General features: G+C 43.2%; 1 protein-coding gene and 1 pseudogene across 1 annotated transcript in view; both read left to right on the top strand.

Moving 5' to 3' along the window:
- The first annotated feature begins 3,683 nt into the window (after window positions 1-3,683).
- BCAS1 (brain enriched myelin associated protein 1) overlaps window positions 3,684-9,555 on the top strand; it is a 67,929-nt gene continuing 62,057 nt past the window's right edge. Inside the window, exon 1 of the mRNA XM_063146377.1 lies at window positions 3,684-3,789. The gene's annotated coding sequence lies outside the window, so the exon portion shown is untranslated. The remainder of the gene's footprint in view (window positions 3,790-9,555) is intronic.
- On the top strand, window positions 7,475-7,527 carry LOC134413461 (U2 spliceosomal RNA; annotated as a pseudogene).

The following is a 9,555-nucleotide window of genomic DNA, read 5'->3' as shown; positions in this document are numbered from 1 at the left end:
AAAGGAACTTGCCACAATCTCTTGCTGTGTGCAGGAGAAGTGGTGTGATAAAAATGCCCACTGAACAGGCCACGTGGTTGTTGTTTACTTCCTCTTTCTTCTCAGTTGAGAAAGAGGAAGTATTGTGCAACAGAAGCAGGGGCAGAGAAGCAACGGTAGGGAACCGTGATCCCCCCGCCCCCGCCTGATGAAGTTTACAGTGCGTGGAGGAGAACCATATATGCCGCTCTGAACTCCTAGAAGAAAAGGTGGAATATGCAGTGGTGGAAGATGCATTAAAATACTGGCCACAGTGCAGAAAGCTATTTAACACATGCATGTAGTATTGTGCCTGGGCTTTTTGACTTTCAGCCCTGATATAGCACATTACAAACTGCTTTCTAAAGTTGGGGGTAGATACAAACCATGGTCTGAGTTGCAGAAGGAGCTGAGTTTCTGTGAGTCAGCTGCTGTTCAGAAAAAGAGGGGCACCCCCCCCTCATTGTACACATACAAACATACATACTCCACCCCCCACCCCCAGTTCTCGCTGCCCACCCTGAACCTACATTGCTTCTCTGGAAATCAGCATCCATTCACTTCTCTAGCTGGAGGGCTTGGAAGCAGTTTTCTATCAAAGGATAGTGGGAAATCCAAGTTAATTATGTGTGCTGGGGGGGGGGGGGGAGTTGCATGCTGATGGTATTTGCAAGCAAGCAGAACGAAAGGGAGTATTTCAGTTACTAAAATGCATGAGTCAGGCGAAGATTAAGCCCAGTCAGGTGACAGGGTGAAGGGAAATGTCTGAATAAGTAGTGACAAAGGGAGTGGGGGGAATAATCTACAGGCAAATAAATGAAAGTGAATATACTCCAGAGCAAACACTGCCAGGCAGAGCCCGAATAAGGCCATCCGGCTTATAATGTGGCGGCAAGTCATGATTTTGTTTGGCTACCCAGTTGTCCTATGAGCCATCATACTAAGCGATTTTCTAGACCAGGCTTTTATTGTGCACTTGCCATTTCTCATTCACAGTTGTTTATGGGTGCTTTAAATGACACCTTCAGTTTCACTCCTGTTTTTTAAGAACACTTTTGCAGGGTTTTTAGGAGCAGGAAAAATCCAGTATTTTTTGGCATTGCAAACAAAGCGCAAGTCCCCACCAGTGTAGTTGTGTTATACCACTACGCCACTCTTAAGCCCCTAGTTCAAATCAGCCATGAACTCACTAGCTAGCTATTGCAGCCTCATTGCCGCTATCTGTAATATAGGGGCAATAATGCCAACCTATGTTACAAAGTTGTTCCACAGATGGCTAAAATAATATATGTGAACACACAAAAAGTTGCTATATAAATGCTAAGCACTACCAAGCTATTAAACTCTCAAACCAGTATGGTGTAGAAGTTACAGCAGCTCTTGATTAAGATTGGGACAGTGGTCCTTTAAACTGCTCAAACATTTAGCATGATCTTATTTTAGTAAATAAACTGGATTTAATATTAGATTACCACTGGGGTGTGATGAACAATATAGAGGGCTTCACCACACCAGGTTAAAATCCTGCATTTTTACCTGGGTTCTGCTTCTGGATTCTTTACAAGATAAAGATCGGCTTCTTTACTCAGCTGGACATGTGCCTTTCTCAGTGAATTTTATATGTTTAATTATTCAGCCATTAGATGGCACTGCCAATATTTCAGATTATTCTTGCTTAGTGGCTTATCTCCGATCTTTTTGAAAGTGGGATAAAGGGGGTAAAGCATGGGACATATCCTGGAAGTTGACAAAGTCACATAAACAACCTGCAAACTTCCATGAGAAACCGATTACGACCATGCAATAAATCACTCGTGCAGAAATGCTCAGAGTGCAGATGGTAGTTCCAAAGGAAAACCAGTGCTGAAGTCATCCATCATGTTAAGCATCTGGTACTTGTGATAACCTATTACTAACTGCCACAATCAATATGTAGAGGTTGTCATCTCAAGGCTGTTACCTTGAGAGAATAACCTCGGTCTGTCCAAACAAATAATTCCAGGTTATTTCAACTACAGATGTTCATTGTGGGTCATTCAGGGGTTACTGTGGTCCTCTACAGAACTGTGAATTCCATTCACCAGAGAGAACAAAACTACGGTTGTTTACAACAGGCTTTTCCAACTTGGTGCCCTTGGACTACAACTGTCGTAGCCTCTGAACATGTTGTCTGGGAGTAATGAGAATCGTAATCCAATACATCTGGAGGTCCCCATGTTGGAGAAGACTGGGGCCTTAGCTAGACCTAAGGTTTATCCCGGGATCGTCCCGCGGTCATCCCTGTTCATGTAAATGACACACAGTGGACCCCGGGAGCAGGCAGGGACAACCTCAGGATGATCCTGGGATAAACCTTAGGTCTAGCTAAGGCCTGGTTTACATGATCATTTATCCCAGGACAAAACAAGAACTGAGTCAAGAGCCCTGATCTTGCCTGGCCTTACCAACTCTCTTTCAAGTCATAGATCATCATCTCAAAAACAAATACAAGAGTTTTGCATGAAGGATTATTTGATAAATAAATGAAAGCGCTGTACATAAAAGCATGGATCCCTTTCTTTTATTTATCATGAATTCTTTCAAGTGATTTCTTCAGATGATATGCTGCAGGGTTTGTGTATTCTTCTTTAAGCCATTTCAACGTCCGATTTACCTCTTGACTGCATAAGCATATCAAGAGTTTGTCAAGGCCCGATGATTGAAGGCCCTGGTATAAGTTGCACATTTGGGGTGTGGCTTTGAGCCAGCAGACAATATTTGTTTGTTTGTTTATGTATGTAAAAGGTGTTTTTTTAAAATCCATCTTTTGAAGCAGAGCCTTCTCAGGGCAGTTGACAAAGGGAAATATTTAAACTATAAAATATAAAATACAGTCAACTAAGACTGCAGCATAAAACGTTTAAAAGAACCACAACAGCAACAATTAAAGCTCTAAGTAACAAAGTAAAGACAGGCATGCCTTCATTTAAGAGCAGACTGGAACATTCAGCTCTTTAAGGCTTGTTTAAAAATAGTCAGGGAGGGACCACATGCCCATCCCATGGTGGAATTTCCACACTGATGGGGCCATCACAGAAATGGCCCTGTCTCTTGGGTGCACCTCTGTGCTGCTATCCAGTGACCACTGGTCCTAGAAATGGCTTGGACCTCTGTGGCTCCAATGGGCAGAAAGCAGATTTCTTGTCTTCCCAATCCTTATTACTGATCTCATGTCTATCTGTCCTTTCAGTCTGAGCCCTAGAAATTCTTGCTAGCTCCTAAGTCTTGAAGAAGCAGAAGCAGAAGCAGCAGCAGAAGAAGAAGGTTTGCACCTTTGCTTGTGTGGACATGCCAGGTCCTTGCTCTATTTTGACTTGTCATACTAAGATTGCAAGGGCAAGCTTCAATGAACTCTGCAGAACTTACTGCCATCTAAATATGCTTAGGACTGTGCTGTTACTTCTAGTCAAGGTACAAGAACTACATACCTGATTGCGCAGGCTAATCATATGAATTACAGGTAGCAGGCAGCGTGAACAGCATGCTTGTAACTGAACAGGTTTGGGTAGCCCTGGAGGTCAGGAAGGAAAATAGTTTAGCAGGGCTGTTTAGTCTCAAGAACTCCACCCTCTCCATATGTCTCTGTACCTAGTGTTTGTGCAGCTTCACACTGAACATTGCTCAAGGCAAAGGAAGGCAAAGGGAAGGACCTCTACAGACTGCAGCACCTGTAGCTGAACAGCTCCAGGAGATCGCAGCAGTGCCAGGGTCTGGGCTGAAAGGCACCGCAAGGTAAGCTATTCCTCTCTCTTCTTCTTCTTCTTCTTCTTCTTCTTCTTCTTCTTCTTCTTCTTCTTCTTCTTCTTCTTCTTCTTCTTCTTCTTCTTAATTCTTATATTAGAACTTCTCCCAGATCATAAAAACAACCAGGCTGCAGGTGTGTGTTTTTCCTTCCCCCTTCTCTGGCATGAGCCATTTAGAAAGCTGCATCTTCGTATGAGATTTTGCCAACTTCTTGAGTTGCAAAACAAAGTGTGGTTTTGTTTGCTTGCCAAGGTGGCCGGCATATCTGTTATTTCTTCTTGCTGAAGGCTTAAGCCTTAGAGCTGAATCATTTTCTTTTTCTATAGAAATCAAGACCTCTGACAGGAGACAGGGCCAGCCGTGCTCTGCACATGCACTGGAACAAATTTCCTGGGTGCCAGTGAAATTGCATGAAAACCAAGAGGCGTACTGTAAGATTTTCCCCTTGCCACCAAGCCAATGCTGCAAGGATCCAAAGGGGCAATGCTCATTCAGAGCTATTTCATTTCCACAACAACCCTGTGAGGTAGCTTAGGCTGAGAGACAGTGACTGGCCCAAGACCTCTCTGTTAGCTGAGATTCAAGTCCAGGACTCCCTAAGCCAACTCCAGCCATTGTACCACACTGCCTCTCATTTGTGCAATTATTATTATTATTATTATTATTATTATTATTATTTATTTATTTATTTATTTCTTACCCACCTCTCCATTCTGATCGAGGCAGGGAACAACAATAAACTAAGAAATACATAATACTCAATTAAACATAATATACATTGTTAAAAACATCCTAAAAAACATCCTAAAAACATTTTAAAACATCTTAAAATTCCACTGGATAGGCCTGCCAGAAGAGATTAGTCTTTATAGCTTTCTTGAATGCTAGTAGACTGATGAGTCTCCTCCGGCAGGCCATTCCACAGTCTGGGAGCAGCAGAAGAGAAGGTCCTCTGGGTAACAGTTCTTAATCTAGTTTTTGCTAGCTAAAGTAGATTCTTCCCAGAGGACCTGAGTGTGCGGGGTAAGGCGATCCTGCAGGTAGCCTGGACCCAAACCATGTATTTTATTTATTTATTTATTTATTTATTTAAAGTGTGATAACCAACACTTTATACTTTGCTCAGAAACTAATTGGCAGCCAGTGAAGAGATTTTAAAACTGCTGTAATGTGGTCACCCCTAGGTGTACCGGTGACCAGCCTGGCTGCCATATTTTGAACTAGTTGAAGTTTCCGGACTAGGCACAAAGGTAGCTCTATGTAGAGCGCATTGCAGAAGTCAAGCCTCGAAGTTACCAGTGCGTGCACTACCATCTTTAGGTCATCTAACTCTAGGAAGGGGTGTAGCTGGCGTATCAGCCGAAGCTGATAGTAGGCATTCCTGGCCGTTGCATCTATCTGGGCTGTCATTTGGAGTGACGGATCCAGAAGCATCCCCCAAGCTGTGAACACAGTCTTTCAGGGGGAGTGTAACCCCATCCAGAACCAGTTGACACACCTCCAAAACTGGGCTGCAGCCTTTGACAGTGAGCACCTCCGTCTTGTCTGGATTCAGCTTCAGTTTGTTTTTCCTCATCCAGGAAAATAATACAGCTTGAGCCCTAGTTGAAAGCCCTGCTCTGCTGTGAAGCTCACTTGGTCCAGCTATTATTTCTAGCCTAACCTTCCTCGCAAGGCTGCTGTAAGAATAAAGTGAGATAATGGACAAAGTGTTTAGCACTAAGCCCCTTGGAAGACTGGTGGGATAAAAATGTAATAGGACACCAGGGGCATGGCTAGACAGGGCGATATCCCAGGGATCGTCCCGGGATCATCCCTGTGTGTCCACATGACACACAGGGCATCCCAGGAGCAGGGAGGGATGATTCCTCCCTTTCCACGGGATATTGCCCTACCCATTAATTTCGATTTTTTCGCAGACTTGGGATGATCCCAAGACTGCGGAATGTGTGGCCTGCCGTCACAGTTTTTTCAAGGCTCCTCGTGAATAACATGAGGAGCCGGGAACCAGGCATGTGACCATCGAGCGTGGGGTGGGGTGAGCGCGAGGGGTGTTTTTTTAAAAAAAAAACACATACAATTTCGGTGGAGCGCTTGTGTGCTCATTTTCCTTTTAAAAAAATAAATCCAAAATGGCGGCCTCAATGTCACGCAGCGCATGTAGACGATCTCAACGGTCTCACGATCATAAAATCGGGAGATGGTCGCCCTCCACCCCCCTCATCTAGACATGCTGCTGTACACAGTTTGGAAGGGATTTATATATGATGCTTTACAAAAGAAAAAATACAGGACAAGCAATAACCAGTGTATCTTATACATTTCAAGTTATAAACAATATCAGGAAATCCAAGATTAACAAATATTACAATCCTAGAACAATTTCTTGTGCTTTGTTTTCCTTGCCCAGCCCCACCCCACCCCACCCCACCCCATAATATTACAAAATAAATATTGAACTCAGATACATTGGTCTTCTATGTTATTTTTTTCTTTTTAGGTTTTCTGTCTACATATGCAAAATTTTAAATGGTAACAACTAGAAAGTTGTCCACAAAGAACACTTTACACAGCCCTTTAGTTTGTATTGAAATCTTGTCCATACAGAAGTTCCCATTTTTATCTAACCAATCTGTAATAGGTGCCTGGTTTCCATCTAGCTGCTGCTTGCAATTTAGCATCTAATAATATTTATTTATTTATTTATTTATTTATTTATTTAAAGCATTTATATCCCGCCCTATATCATTAAGATCTCAGGGCGGCGTAATAATAATAATAATAATAATAATAATAATAATAATAATAATAATAATAATATAATAAAAATCCCTTCTACGTTTTGGAGGTACAGGGTTTAAAATACCTGACAGCCACAAGCTGTGCACCCCTGTGGTATGGTCTCCATATATAAACATGCTAACAGTTGTGCTTGGGCCTCTTCCAGGTTTTCAGCACTCCATCAGTGCTCACTGCTATTACCTGCCCCAGCTCTATGATCAGCTCCAGGCAATGAGCTGCTATTATAATTTCCCACAATGCCATGGGGCACAGCTGGCCCTAACATTAGGCAGAGTGAGCTGAACATTTCCGGCAGTTGAATGTTGGGTGTCATGAAAGAGCAGCAAATCGTTGGTAATTTAATTTGTTGTTGTTGTTGTTGTTGCCAGGTAAGAAGGTGAGGTGCTTGTGGGATTTTCTGCCTCAGGTGCAAAAATAACTTGGCTGCCTTCGGGTACCATGTGCCTTGACTTGTGGGGTTGGGTTGCTATTTGTTGCTCTGCCTCAGGCAGCAAAACGTCTTGGGCCTGCCCTGCTGTGGAGCAATGCTGTGTCAGGCACATTGTGGAGAAATTAAGATAGCAACTCTGTCTACCTAATCCTGATCAAAGTGCTGCTGCTGCCAGATAAGCCAACTAGGGGCCCCCTGATGTAGTAGGGGGCTCAACCAAGGACATTTTGCCATGTTTCTGAAACTGCCCCTGCGCTGCGCACTCTTTGAGTCTGCAATGTAATGTACAGGCCAGCGAAGTTCCAGAGTACTGCAGCAGCAACTGATTTTATTTTTATTTATTTTGTATTGCTCATTTCTGCCTCCCCAAATGGCGCTCAAAGCGGCTAAAAATAAAATACAGGTGAAAAACAAAATCTCAGTTAAAACATCACATAAATATGTAGTATTTGTTTTTATCAGTTTAATATCTGATACATCCTCTATTTGAGGATGAATTTTTGAGAGCCAGTTTGGTGAAATGGTTCGAGTGTTGGACTGGGACTTGGGAGATCCGGGGTTTAGTCCCCACTTGGCCACGAAGATCCCTGGGTGACGTTAGGCCAGCCCCTGACTCTGAGTCTGTCCTACCTCACAGGGTTGTTGTGAGGATAAAATGGAGAGGAAGAGGCTCATGTAAGCCACACTGAGTTTCTCACAGGAAATAAGGCAGGATAGACATGTAATAATTAATAAATAAAAACAATTAAATGAAAAAAAGTCCCAAAACAATAAAAGAAATAAACAGCACCAACCAGTTAAAACGCATTCATCAACAGACCAGTTTACATGCTGAAGGCCTAAAATCTCTTTTCCTCATTGTCATTTCCTCATTTCCTCATTGTCTGGGGCTGATGGAAGTTGTAGGGCAAAACCTGGAGGGGGGTGCACTAATCATCCAAGTATACCTCTCACATAAGCAAGCAAGAAAGAGATACAATAAGGGGCTGACTAGATATTATACCAACAAGCATGCAAAACAGCAATGATAGCTGCTTTTTCTGAAGGAAATGAGATTTGGGAAGCGTCTATGTTGACCGGAGAAGTGGCAGGTGGCCAGGGGGTGCTGACACCTCTTCACCAGCAGCCACGTCTCTGCACCAAATCACCCTCCTCAGCGAGCTTTTCCCTTCGCAAAGTTCCAAGTGCCTGTTTGCTGGCTGGATGTCATGTGTGACTTGCTGGTTTTGGGGAGATTTAAATGCAAAGTATGAGGAAGCTGGAGGCTTGCCTTTGAGGCTGGGGGGGAAGTCATGAGGGCTGGAATTATGGGGCATGAGCTCAACTGTGTGCCTGTTTAAATTGTTCAAGGGTGTTCCTTGTTTACTCGGAGTGACTAATTCCTATTCCTTCCCTTTGCTGTTGGCTTCGAAGCAGACAAGCTGCTTTAAACTGCACAGATCAGACGAATTTCCCTTCCAGATATGTGGGGTCTTCTATCACCGCCATGCATTTCCTGAAATCAGTAGGACAGCTGCAGAAACGCCAAGGGAGCATTTCTGCAGAATCTCTTCTGTCTCTCTTTGGGTGGGTATGCAGGTGGCATCTGTTACTGAGTGTTGCTGCTGCCCATGTAACCGGATATTTATTTAGCAACAGGAAGTTAGTCACATGTTCAACACAGTGGAGGCTGGTCGCTCCGGGTTTGCTGGGGTTGAGAATCCATTCTCAGGCCTCATCTACACCAATCAGGATATGCAGTATGAAAGCAGTATATAAACGGCAGGAGCCACACCAAGCAGGATATAGTGGTATGAAAGTGGTATATAGTATGTGCCAATAGGCCCCAACAGTTGTCAGTGCACTTCAACACTGCTATAAAGCAGTAGTGTGGCTTCTGCCTTTTATATACTGCTTTCATACCGCTTTCATAGCGCAATATCCTGCTTGGTGTAGATGAGGCCTCATTTCAGTCAGAACCAGACAGAACTCTAAAGAAGTTATCCAAGGTGATGGATCTAGTTTGACAATAAGGTTTGGCACCTTGAATAGCTCTTTTAGCATGCTGACTGATTCTGACTGTAAACCTGGAATGCATTCAAAGCCCCACCAAAATCAGAGCCATCAGCCTCCACTGGGTCAACATTTTTCACATATTCAACATATTTCTCCCCCGCCTTTGCCTTTTGTCATAGTCTCGTGCAGGCTGAAAACTGTGACTTCTAGGTCCCAGGCTCATGATCCAACCCTGATGCTCCTGAGCTTAGTGAAAGTCTCAACTCAACGTTTATTGTATTAGCCAAAGGCCATGACAAATACATCAAAAGAAAATATTTATTCATATATACAGTAATATAACTATTTTGAACAATAAAAAATTATACAGATAACTTAGGATATGCCATAACTAAAACTCAGCTTTCACTCATCAGTCTTAATCTCCATGGCAATTTATGGCAATTTTGTCTAGTTCTCTCTTCCTGACCTTTTTTGCTGCCAGGGCAAACAAAGCCACTTTATATGTCCTTAGTGACAAAGCTGCT

The sequence above is a fragment of the Elgaria multicarinata genome, chromosome 1 (genome assembly GCF_023053635.1).
Source record: "Elgaria multicarinata webbii isolate HBS135686 ecotype San Diego chromosome 1, rElgMul1.1.pri, whole genome shotgun sequence".
Lineage (NCBI taxonomy): Eukaryota > Metazoa > Chordata > Lepidosauria > Squamata > Anguidae > Elgaria > Elgaria multicarinata.
The sequence above is the reverse complement of the archived record's forward strand: the minus strand, read 5'-3'. Positions and strand labels throughout refer to the sequence as shown.